Source organism: Gavialis gangeticus, unplaced genomic scaffold (assembly GCF_001723915.1).
Source record: "Gavialis gangeticus isolate Ggan-Ray unplaced genomic scaffold, GavGan_comp1, whole genome shotgun sequence".
NCBI classification, from domain to species: Eukaryota; Metazoa; Chordata; order Crocodylia; family Gavialidae; genus Gavialis; species Gavialis gangeticus.
The window spans coordinates 154,174,723-154,186,671 of record NW_017728992.1 but is presented as its reverse complement, the minus strand read 5'-3'; the positions used below and the strand labels follow the sequence as shown (position 1 = coordinate 154,186,671).

Here is an 11,949-nt window from a genome sequence, read left to right as displayed (position 1 = left end):
TTCAAGAGGCAGTACAGCTGCTGATCAATTTTGGGACATGAAGGATGACAGTGTGATGACCAGGCATGAAAAATGGTGGTGACTAGTGGTAGGATGGGAATGGAGTCTAGATAAGGAGGTGCCCTCCTGATTTTGTAGAGCAATATTCAGGGAGGGCCGGATCTAGAAGAAGGGCAGAAAGGAATCAAAATGGGGATTTGAGGAACAAAGAATAAATGATCTGGGGGGAAGTAAGAGGTCTCTGAAACAATGAGTGAACTGTGTAGCAAATGACAGTATGACTCTGCCCCCCCACCCAATCAAGAATCAAGAGTCAATAACCTGACCTTCAAGAGTTTGTTGCAATACTTTCTTCACTAGTAAAGTGTTTACTTCAAAGTCAGAATGATATTTTACCATAAATCAGACTCCCACAGCATCTCGGCATGCTCTCTGGGCTGGGCTGGGTAGGGCTGTCTGCTCCATAGCAGGGATGGCCCCTCCCCTCTGCTCCCTGGATGAAGCTGCTGCAGAGACTGCAGGTACAGAAGGGTCTGCCTGGCTTCCCCCTGACTTTACCCCTCCCCCTCACCACTGCTCAAGCAGGAATCCCCCCCCTCCATCCCATCTCCCACAGCATGGACCCCAGCCCCACGTATGCTAGGAATGCATTTTGCTAGCTAATGCTGAGAGGTATCTGTGTGTGTGTCTCTCTAATTTCACTAGGACAGGCAGACAGAACAGTGACTGCTTAGAGCTTTTTGGAGCTAAGCCACAGGTCAGCTGGTAAGCTGTTTAAGAAGAATTTAAGGAGAGAGGCTAGTGTTTTGCTATGGGGTGAGAAATGCTATTTTAAACACTGTTATCAGCCCCCTGCTGGCTTGCTTGCCTGTCAGTTTGCTGCAGACAGTATAACAAAGCAGGGAGGGAGATTGAAAATCTCCATATCATCAACAGATGCATGCACTGCACACCCCACTCCCTTGCCTCAGAGAGCTATCTGAGGCTGAGGTCTGGCAACACTCCCACCCCCTGAGAAGCCAGAGGGGAAAAGCCTGGGATGGTGCAGGTAGATCTCCCTAATAAAAGCATTGTGCCAGGGCCTGGTCACCCCCAGCCCCCTCAGCTCAGTACTGTACATGGGAAGGGAGGGCTGCTGTAGCACCCCCAGGTTCTAGCCTGAGCCACTGCAGGCATGTGCCTGAATTTCCTCAGTCCAGAGACAATGTCTGTCCAGTTACAAACCAGTTCAGCCTAGCCAATTTAGACTAACCTGCAATGATTGAATCAATTCAGGCTCTGGCTTTTTGAATATCTCTCCTTAGCCTATGTCTGCAACTTGCCTTTTGGTGTGGGTCACTTATGTTCTATAATTTTAATTTTTTTCCCTGACCCACAAGGGCTAGAAATAGACCTTTTCCCTTGTAAATGAAAGCTTTTATTCAAGCTATTCCAGTAATTCCAGCTTTGGGGGCTTAAGAAAGTGACAGATTTACAGGATTTGAGATAGAATCTCAACACTGGAGGAGATCTTGAGACTTTATGAAGAATTTATTTTTCCTGGCAAATAAACCTGTTAGATACTGAGATTCTACAACAAGTCAGTACTAGCCTTACTAAACCTACAGATCCCAGTAACAGTACTATATAACCACATACCTCTGTCTTTCAGCTGAGTCCCATTTAATAAACATATTAAACATATTTAATATTATTGACAAGAAGGAAGAAGAGAAAAAAGAAACAACAAGTACAATGAGAGGAAGACGCATTTCATGGAAAAGGAGAAGGGGACATGGCATGGAATCAGGACTGAGAAAACAGCAAGGAAGGAGTCACATTGTACCCATATGAATCACAGCTAAAAAGAGAATAGGACTATTGACATCTCAGCAGCCACATTGACAATGAAGTTCAGCAACTTTAGGTGATATCAGGATACACTTTAGATCCGTGGTTCTCAAACTTTTATTTTTGCAGACCACTTGAAAATTGCTGAGGGTCTCAGTGGACCACTTAATCTCTGTTGTCAGAAAAAATAAATCTATGACTACCTGAATTGAGCTTGTGGACCAGTGGTGGTTCACGGGCCACAGTCTGAGAACCTCTGCTCTAGGTTACAAAGGAAGGGATCCACAAAAATTCTCAGGTATGTAATGTTTGTAATTTGAAATGATCATTTTCTTTTGAGTACTGCACCCAAGGCTGTCCCTAGGGGGTGCGAATCAGGGCAACTGCCCTGGGCCCCGCACTTTGGGGGGCCCAGCAGTCAGTGCCACATAGGCCCCGCAGCAGCCACCACATGCCACCAGCGAGCACTGCTAGTTTTGGCTGCTTGCCATTCCCTTCCCTGCCCCTTGACTGGCTCTGGCCACTTGCCACCCCCACCTCCCCACTACCTCCAGCTGCTTGACACCCCTCTCTGGCCCCGCACAGGCTGATATGCCCCAGGTCCTGCACACCTCTAGGAATGGCTTTGACTTCACCTTTAAACATCTATGAAATATGCTTGTTTCCTGGCACACTTTGTCTCTTATTCTGCTCTGTCTTACACTAGAATAAATTCAAACTAGCTTGATTATGGTCAACAGCCTGACATAAAGATAGTAGAACTCAGTGGCCGTCCCAGTATTAAAGAAGATGCACATTTGCTCAAGAAGACATTACTTTTATTCTTTTGTGCAGTAATTTTCTTGATTGTAAGACAAGTCATCTTGCACTAAAGAACATGGGCCAGATCTTCAGCTGGTGTAAGCAAAAGTGCTTCCACTGATTTCACTTTAAACCAACTGACACTATTCCTGTGTTTTCCTCCTAGAAGGGCAGAATAGTTGATACTGTAAATGAATTTACAGTTTGGGGTGAATTATTCTGTGATCCTTCAGCACAGAAGGTGCTGTTCAGAAGCAAAATATTATTTCTCTAGATTCATGTTATTTGGTTATGTGTTTGACTCAATAAACATCGAGTAAATGCAGGTTTACATTTAAACTATAAATGCATAGAATTAATTAAGCATAAGCAGAAAGAGTATTCTTCCACAGTAGCAAGAGGGGATGGCTTATTGGCAACCACTGACAATTTCTGTATTGATTTGACATCACTATTGATATCCTCTCCGCTGCCTTTTCCTTAGATGCATTAAAGTTACCACCCATGGCTGCATATTGTGTATAGCTGGTAGCTGCAGAAACTTATCTGGTTCCCTGCTGGTTGTAGCTATGATTTTGAAGTACTGCATAAGGCTGGTGCAAAGTCATTTTCCTAGAGGGTTGCTACCTTGGACCTTTTAGGTATCCATTTTCCTTCCCTTTTCTGCTATAACAAATTTGTTATCTCTGAGGCATCAGGAAATATAGCACCTGATTCTCTCACATCAAATTACTTTCCTATAGTCCCATTGGCCTGAAAGGAATTAGTCCTGATCTACTCCAGTGTGAGTGAGAGGACAGTCAAGGTTATAGTTTTCAACATATTTCAGATTCATCTGCCCTTGTGTTGTGTCACAGACTCAGTTTATGAATTTGTTCATTGTCTGAATAATTAATTTAGAAATCTCTGTATCCTGGGCCCAGCAATACCACTCCAATAGTGTTTGCAGAGTTCTTTGCAATTTTACATGAACTCTGGCTCTTGAGTCAAAGAAGGAGCATATTTGTGTGCACCCCTGTCAGCTGTTTCACTGAGAACAGAGGCTTTGATAACACTGAGGGGAAAAAAATCTAATTGCACACCCACCCCCACATCATTTACATAACTCAGATTGATGAGATAGGAAGGAAAGTGTTTACAATGCAAGAAGATAGGAATTTGGGGATTTAAATAGGAAGCGAATCGAAATGAGCTGTCTGAGGTAATTACGAAACACATACTTCATATGTTTTCATTAGATATTGCTATTATACTACGCAAGGCAAAGGAGTTTGATTAAACTACAGCTTAGTATATAAATGTATGCATAAATTACCCAGAAACCAGTTAGTTCATTATCTTTCAGAAACTCAGCAAAGGGAACAAAGTAAGAATTTACTCTCTTGGTATATCTTGGTTAATAAATTGAACAAGAATGAAAACTATGAATTTTGGGGTGGGGAGGGCTATGGGAATAGAGAGAGGGGCTAGGAAGTAGGAAATTACATTGAGATCTAAGACATAATACTTATAAGAGTAAAACATTCTCTGTGTGGGAGCTAAAGTTAGGCCCTTGTCCAATACAGGGCATATACAGTCACCAAAGCTGAAAACGTGGAATAGCACTTACTGGTCAATGAATGTAGCTGGGGAGATGCTCTGATTCAGTGAAGCCCCTCAGCAGCCTCTTCAAGCACACTGCCTCCTCTAAGGGAAAGGATAATAGTAATAAATGTTATGAATTCATTTGGTACGTGGGGTGAAGTGGGACTTACTGCTGGAAGGATGTGGAATTTGTCTTTAGTGGGCCAATATAAAAGGGGGTGAAATTGTTGAATATAACAGATGGTAAGTGGGACTTAAATGAAATGCATAGGCAGGGAAACAATACCTGTCATGGCCTAGACTGACAATACACAATAACTATTCACAGACAGCAGTTAAAAATTACTGAGTAAATAATCTGGATTTTACAGACTGTTCAAATGTATGTCAGACTCTATACTGGGTCTCTTTTCTTTGTTTTCACAGCAACCCAGAGGCTGGTTTCAAAGCCACCTCAGGTGGCAGATGGTATGGTTTACTCCAGTCGTAGAACGAAAGAGCTAACATTTTCAAACTTGAGTGCCCAATGAAAGATGTGGAAGGCCATATATTAGCATGTAAATAAGGTGGGTAACTTAGAACTGCTGAGCACCAGTAGCTCCTCTCTAATTGACTATGTCTGTACTAACTTGTATCGGCTTCCTGAGATCTGACAGTCTTGGGAATTTGGAGTCAGGTGATGTGGGAGTCCTTTTGATTCAGCACACTAGAGCTCATTTATTTTGGCATAGAGCTTCTCCACTAGGTTAGCCTTGCCACTTGACATGATAGGATAGTGTAGCAGACTGGGTGTAACCGGGGGCCCTCTAAGAGGGAACAATCAGCCTTGTTGAAAAAGCCCCACTATGAGGCATGTGGCTAGGTGGGGAGCATCCTGATAGGAGCTTTAAAAGCTCCCAGAAGAGTAAGCAAGAGAGGAGGAAGCAAGCTTTGAGTAGACCAGCTTGCTGCAAGAAAGGGTCAACCTGCTGTGCTGGGGCTAGAGCCAAAAGGCTCCTCTTTTAGTGCCTGGGACAGGGGTTAATTTTGTTTGCTTATTGAATAAAGTCTGTGTTTTATTTGGGAGAACTGGCTAGGAGCACCTCAGGGAGTAAAACCTGCCTGCAGACTTGAGTAGGTGAGGCAACCTGCTTACAGCTAGATTCATTTTTAGCTTTGAGGAACTAAAACATTTATAATTAAATGATCTTTCCTCCTTCTTTTTACAGATGTGGTTGCCCATTTTAGTCTGAAGTGAGGCAGGAGGTAGGGCAAGATGGGACCTTAGCGATAACATCTGACAAAATAGGTTGTTGCCTGCAAAAGCTTGTGTCGCTCTGAACCAGTTAGTCTCTATGGTGCCACCCTACCCTGCCTTTTGCCTTCTTTTGTTTGTGACTTTTCCAGGACCAAATCATTATATTCTCAGATATGTTCATCATTCTTCCTTAACAATTCAATCCAATTCTGGGCCTGTGCTATACACTCTGGAGTCTTGTGCTATAATTAGAGAAGGGTCCCAGTTAAAGTCCATGATGTCTGTGATCGGGCTTCTTGGAACTGATCACAGCCAGATTCCTTCTGAATGATAATGCGAAGGAATCACTGACTGAAACTTTGTGATGGGAATTCTGCAGCAGGTGGGCAGAGATGGTCCCTGTTAGCCTTACAGTCCATGTTCAAAGTATTTGCTAGTTTTTCACCTCCAGTTTATATTCTCTGGACTTGGCTCTGTGTTCATTTGAAACATTTTCTCACTTAATGCAAGGACTGTATGTGAAAACTTACCACAAACTTGTTCATTGTGAGAACTGAACAAGAGTCATTCAGAATCAATCATTCTAACAGATTACTGAATTCACCCTGAATTACTCAGTATTTATAAAGGTATCAGTTATTTTGTGTATCAACATTTCAAAAGAAGCCTGGTTCTTGAAAACACAAGCACATTTCTCCCATGATTTTTCAGGTCTGGGGAAAATGGGTTTCTACATCTTCTGATCTTATAATTTGAAGTTCCTGCCTGTTTTATTCTTGAAAGTATTCATGTTTAATAAACACATTTAAATGCTAATCTATAATATTGGTCAAATCCTAGCTAGCAATGCCAAAGGTATCCATGGGTTTTTTTACCTTTTTTTTTAATGATTGTTAAGCATACCATCAGTGTTTTTAGAGTTTAATCTGTTATCATTTGCTCTTTTTATTTTTTGCTTTTCTATTGTGTGCCTTTGTCCTTTTCCCTTTTATGGTATCCTTTGTCCCTTAACATTTCTTTCCACCAAAGTACAAGCACCTGATCCGCCTAACTCTTAAAAGACATAGGTCTTTATTATATTCACATGAGGTTCAGTTTTAATCCACTCTGCAATTATATTGACCACCTCTTTTTGTGCTTTGTATCATCAGTAAACTCCATTGCTAAATTGTCCATTAATACTGTATATAAAACCAGAAAAACATAACCTAATTATGATCCTTAGAGCTTGTAATGATAGAAGTTATAATTTAGAGTTGCTCCCTAACAGAAGACTGAGAAAGTTGGGAATAGGGGGGTAGTCCTTGAGTTAGGGCTCAGCTAGCTGCCTAGTTAGTTAGAGACAGACAAAGGGTCTGTAGAGATTACTTATTGCCCCACAATTAGTTTGTTGTTTAGCTCTCATTCATTGTATGCCTGTATTTAACCCACTGCCCACTATACTACTAATCTCTTCTCTCTCTTTTACTCAGTAGTCTTACTATCTCTGATATCAAGACCAGTTTTATCTTCACATAGGTGACTTTCATATATCATATATTCATATGATAGTCATACACATGTATACTGACAAACAGTTCAAATTAGTAGTTTATATAACACTGGCTCAAAAATAAGGTTCATTTACTGTTCATTCTGCACCCTTCACCAGATGCCACGTGATAAGTTTGTTAACTCCTTCAGAAATTCAACCCGTGGTTCATAAGTGCCTACTTCGTAAGGCCAGCTGAGACATCTATTGTGGCTCTAGAATTTTATCCAGCAATTCTTATCCCAAACCAAATAAATTAGTTTTTGTTGAGCCATAGTCTATCCCTTAGAAAGAATATCCAATATTTATTTTGAAGGATAGGAAAGCCTATTAACCCAACTGGTTCCTGTGCTTGGGTTAATGTTATTTGTTACTATTATTTACCATTTCTCTTACAAACGTGCACCTAGTTTCCAGTTTGAATTAGTTTACTTTCCACCTCCAGGTACTGGATCTTTCTATACTTTCATCTGCTAGATTAAACAGCCTTCTCCTGTCAGAAATGTTTCTCCAAGCAAAAAACTGTGGGTGTCTGAAAGTTTTCTTGTGTACAGTAGATAAATGGATTGAGCTCCTTCAGTCCCTCACTAGCTGGTGATCCTTGTCCTCACAGCCTTCTTGTGATTATTCCCAGAACACCTTCCAGGGTCCAATGTCCTTTTTAAGTGTAGACGGAAGAATTTAGTGCTGTGGCAAATAGCATATTAGTAATGTGGCTCCTCACCAGTGCTATATGCAGACATAAAATACTCTCCTACTTTATATTCTCCTCTTTCTACATGCAAGCATCACATTAGCTTTTTCGCTCACAGCATCACAGTAGGAGTTTTTAAGGATGATGTCTTTTGTGAATCCACGGTAGACCATTCTTATTAAGATGGTAACTGTTATCTTATTTTTTGTTGCTAAGCTGCTTTCAATATTTTCTCCAATGTTTTTAGTACTTTTATCTTATATTCTTTCATTTGATTCATTTTTTTCAGTGTTGTCCCTAAAGGGTTATAGGTTTTTCAGAGTTACAGGTTTTCATGATGAAATCTAAACCCAATCCTAAGAAGGCAGGTGTCAAATCTGCTAACCTCTATTTTATTTCTCCAAATTAAAAAAGTGCTGTATTTACTAATGTACCTACACTTACCTTTCACCAATTCCTTGAAGATTATGGGGTTAGTCTTTGGCACTGGTTACTAATTTAGGACTTATGATGTCCTCCTTTTTTTTACTTTGTGAGGTATAGTCCTGATTTATTTCAATATATTTTCTTCTTCCCTTGGAAAAATATATATCTAGTTATTTCTGCCTCAACTTCTGTGAATGTTGAAGCAAAGAATTCATTTTATTTTTTTACAGTGTCAACTATTTCTGACAATATATTACCCCTTCCATTTCCTAGATCACCTCTTGTGCCACCTCTTGTTCCTTTATGTATATGAAACCTGTCTTCCCATTTATCTTCACCTCTCATTCACTCCTCCTTTCATTCTTCATGCTTTTTCTTATCATTTTTATACTCTCACCATCATTCCTATAATCTTTCTAGTCCTCCCATGTACTGATATTTTATGTCTTGTCCTAACCTTTATCTTACTCTTGATTACTTTTTGTACTTTTGTTCATCACACATTGAATGAATTGTTACATGCTTTGAGCTTGCCTGCTTCTACTGCAGTTAGAGCTATCAATATAAATTGATACATTCCCATGCAACGAATCTCTTTCTACATTTGTCATTTCCTCTCCATGTCCCTTTCTTCCATTCGCTTTATCCTACTTGGTCTGTTCAGTTCCCTAACCTTTTTTATTTCTGTTATTTCAGTGTAGCCATTTCTGAATACAACCCATTTCTGGTACAGCCACCCACTTTGTGATTGCAGAAAGGACAAGTGCACGAAGCCTTTTACCATAAGCCGTAGATGAGCCCTTTAACATGTGTAAGGGAAACAGGACCAGCTTCCTATTAGTGCTCCTCAATACACTAGCTGTTTGAAAATGGATGAGGTAAGAATGAGGCAGAGTACTGTTGCCTATTGCTTATTGCTTAGGGGTCTTGCATTCTTGCACAGTGACATAGCTTCAGCTGGAAGGATGGAGAGGCCACACCCCAACCTAGCCTATACTGTCCAGTGATGGCACTCTACAGGAAGTGAGAAATGTGGGTTAGAACCCTTGCAGGTGATGGTGGTATAGATTAGGGGTGGCCAATCTGCAGCATGCATTTTTCATGTGGCAGAGGCAACCTCTGTGTGGCATGTCACAGACTGGGGAGGGGGTACAGGCAGCACAGTGGCAGATAGGGCAGAAAGCTGAGCAGCAGATCAGGAAGGGAAGGAGATTAGAGTGGTGCTTGGGGGTGGTTGTGGGGCTAATTTGAGGCAAGTCTGCAAAAACGTTGGTCCCCATTGGCTTAGATCATAGGCAAGTGCTCCAAACACTAAATCATTATATAAACTTGGGATATGGCAACTCTTTTTCTAGTCATGTTTCTAGTGAAAGTAACTGTGGCTGTGTTTGTACTGAACTTAGTACTGTCAGTATATGTTGGTCGTGCTCTGAGCATGTGCATCAGAGAAGACCCCTCAGAGGACAATTAGTTTGTTTGTCTCAAATGAACGTACACAAGAGGTATGCTCAGCCAAGAGGGCAATGCTTCTAGTCATGCACAATTGCAGAAATGTAGGTATTTACAGGCTCTCAGGTGCCAAAGTTACTAACTTGAAACTTAAATATCTAAATTACACTGAAGCTGTACATTGTGCTTTGTTTATATAACTCCCTAGTGGTTTTCATTTCATGATACTGTGGTTAACACCATATTACCAGATATATGTATACCTGTAGATCCATTTTTCTTCTTTCTTTGGCTTCCTACTTTTTATTTTAGACCCTGCAAAGATTCTTCTGTGGTATTTTCCTTTCCCCTTCCTAGCCTTTGTATTTTTTGTATCTTTGTTCTTATGTAACTTCAGTTTCTATTTCAGGGTTAGTTATGAGCAAAGGAGCAATGGTCTCAAGCTGCAGCAAGGGACATTTATTTTAGATATTAGGAAAAAACTTTCTTACTAGGAGGATAGTAAAAAACTTTCTCACTAGGAGGGTAGTAAAGCCCTGGAACAGGCTATCTAGAGATGTTCTTGGAGAATTTTAAGACCAGGCTAGACAAAGCCTTGCTGGGATGATCTTGTTGGGATGGTCCTGCTTTGAGCAAGTGGTTGGACTAGATGATCACCTGAGGTCCCTTCCAACCCTAATTTTCTATGAATCTATGTTCCTATGATATTCCTAAATTATTGCTTTAATTCTTATGAGGGGTTATTCTGTTTCACTCACTGACACCTAGAGCAGTGGTTTGTGCAATGTTCCTTAGAACCCTGGGGCTCCGTGGTAGGTCATCCAGGGCTCCACAAAGAGACAGAGGGTAACGGAGGAGCAGACTAGGCGGCAGTGCGTTGCCATTGCCAGGCTGGGTCGCCCAGCTCTATGTCTGCTCACATGGCCCACAGAACCAGGATTAGGGATTCTGGGGCATAAGTGATCGGAGAGGGTTCCCTGACTTTAGGAAGTTTGAAAACCAGTGGCCTGGAACACTTTGAATGGGTGTCTATGACATACTTTAAATCTTAAATGAATACATACTCCAGGTTTCATACTCTGGTGTATTGCTGTGACTCAATTTCTTGGCAATCCTGAAGTTGTCATTGAAGGGACACAAGTGTTTCCCAAATAACTGTAGACCCAGAAATTCAGAGGGTGGCTTGAACTAAATGACTGTGTCTTGTCTAATCACAGTCTAAATGACTGTGTCTTGGAAGTGAAGTAGTCCTGGCCCTGGCTAGTAGTTGATTGGGAAGTCACCTTCGAACCCTGGTTGCCAAGGAATCATGGTCAAGCACTAAGAATACTAGACCATAAAAACTGAGTGAATGGCAAGAACTCCCTCTGCACCCTTGCTGGTGCCAACCTGAGGCAAGTGAATAGAAGGAAGGCTGAAAAATTGATGCTATGCTACCTTCCCAGTACATCCTTTCTCATCCATCCCTACCCATCCCTACTTTGTCAGCACATCCTTAGCTGACAAATATCTCCAGTTTCATCCATGCAGGTTCTGTCATTATAACAATTTGTTCAGCCAGTCCCACTCATAATGTCCTCAGTCCTCACACCGCCCTAACTTACCTGCCTTCTTTTTTTGTGGGCCTTTCTTTCTTTCACTATTGTTTAGAGTGGGTAGATATATCTATGTACCATTTGAATTGTGTTCCATTGTCATCTCTTATCTCTGGAATGAATAACAAACTAAATTAATTTAGTCATATATATATATGGCTCTGTGAATAGCTGATTTATTTTTGTTTTTTTTGTATTTTTGTATTTTGTATTTTGGTTCTACAACCAAACTACAAAATCAGCCCATCAATCAAAGAAATACGGCAGGTTTGGATGGACCTGTGGGTTTTTTTTCTCATCAAAATTAAACACTGTAAAAACTTGATTTAGATTTTTAACAAAAGTTGATTTGATACAAAAATCTTTTGTTTTCATGCACTCATTGAAAACATGCTGGATTGTGGTGGGCATTTCTGTTGAATAACACATTGGTTAGGCTACTCATCAACATTGTGGGAAACCCAGATTCAGTCCTCTCCTCTGTTGGAAGGGATATTAATTTATATCTCCCAATGCCCATGAAGGTGCAGTAGGATATTTTAGTATGGGGGTCTAATTCTCTTCAGTTGGCACTGCTCTACGTCATATTTAGATATTGACTGAGACAGGAATGAGATGTTCTACATCCCAGATGAGCATCCTACCTGCTAAGCTGAGAGTCATAGTCTGCTTTGTTTTCTCTTTCTGGCTCAACCTATTCTACACAAGGTGAAACAGCTTATATGGGAGTGCCTGAGAGCAACCTACCTCAGAACAGCCTACAGCCTGCTTGTAATACTGCAGGCCAATGGGCTTTTTCCGC

General features: G+C 41.0%; 1 long non-coding RNA gene across 1 annotated transcript in view; it reads left to right on the top strand.

Annotated features, from left to right (window-relative positions):
• Positions 1-1,703: 1,703 nt before the first annotated feature.
• Positions 1,704-11,949, top strand: part of LOC109305038 — a 212,758-nt gene continuing 202,512 nt past the window's right edge. The window contains exon 1 of the long non-coding RNA XR_002099545.1: positions 1,704-2,128. This is a non-coding gene — a long non-coding RNA (uncharacterized LOC109305038). The remainder of the gene's footprint in view (positions 2,129-11,949) is intronic.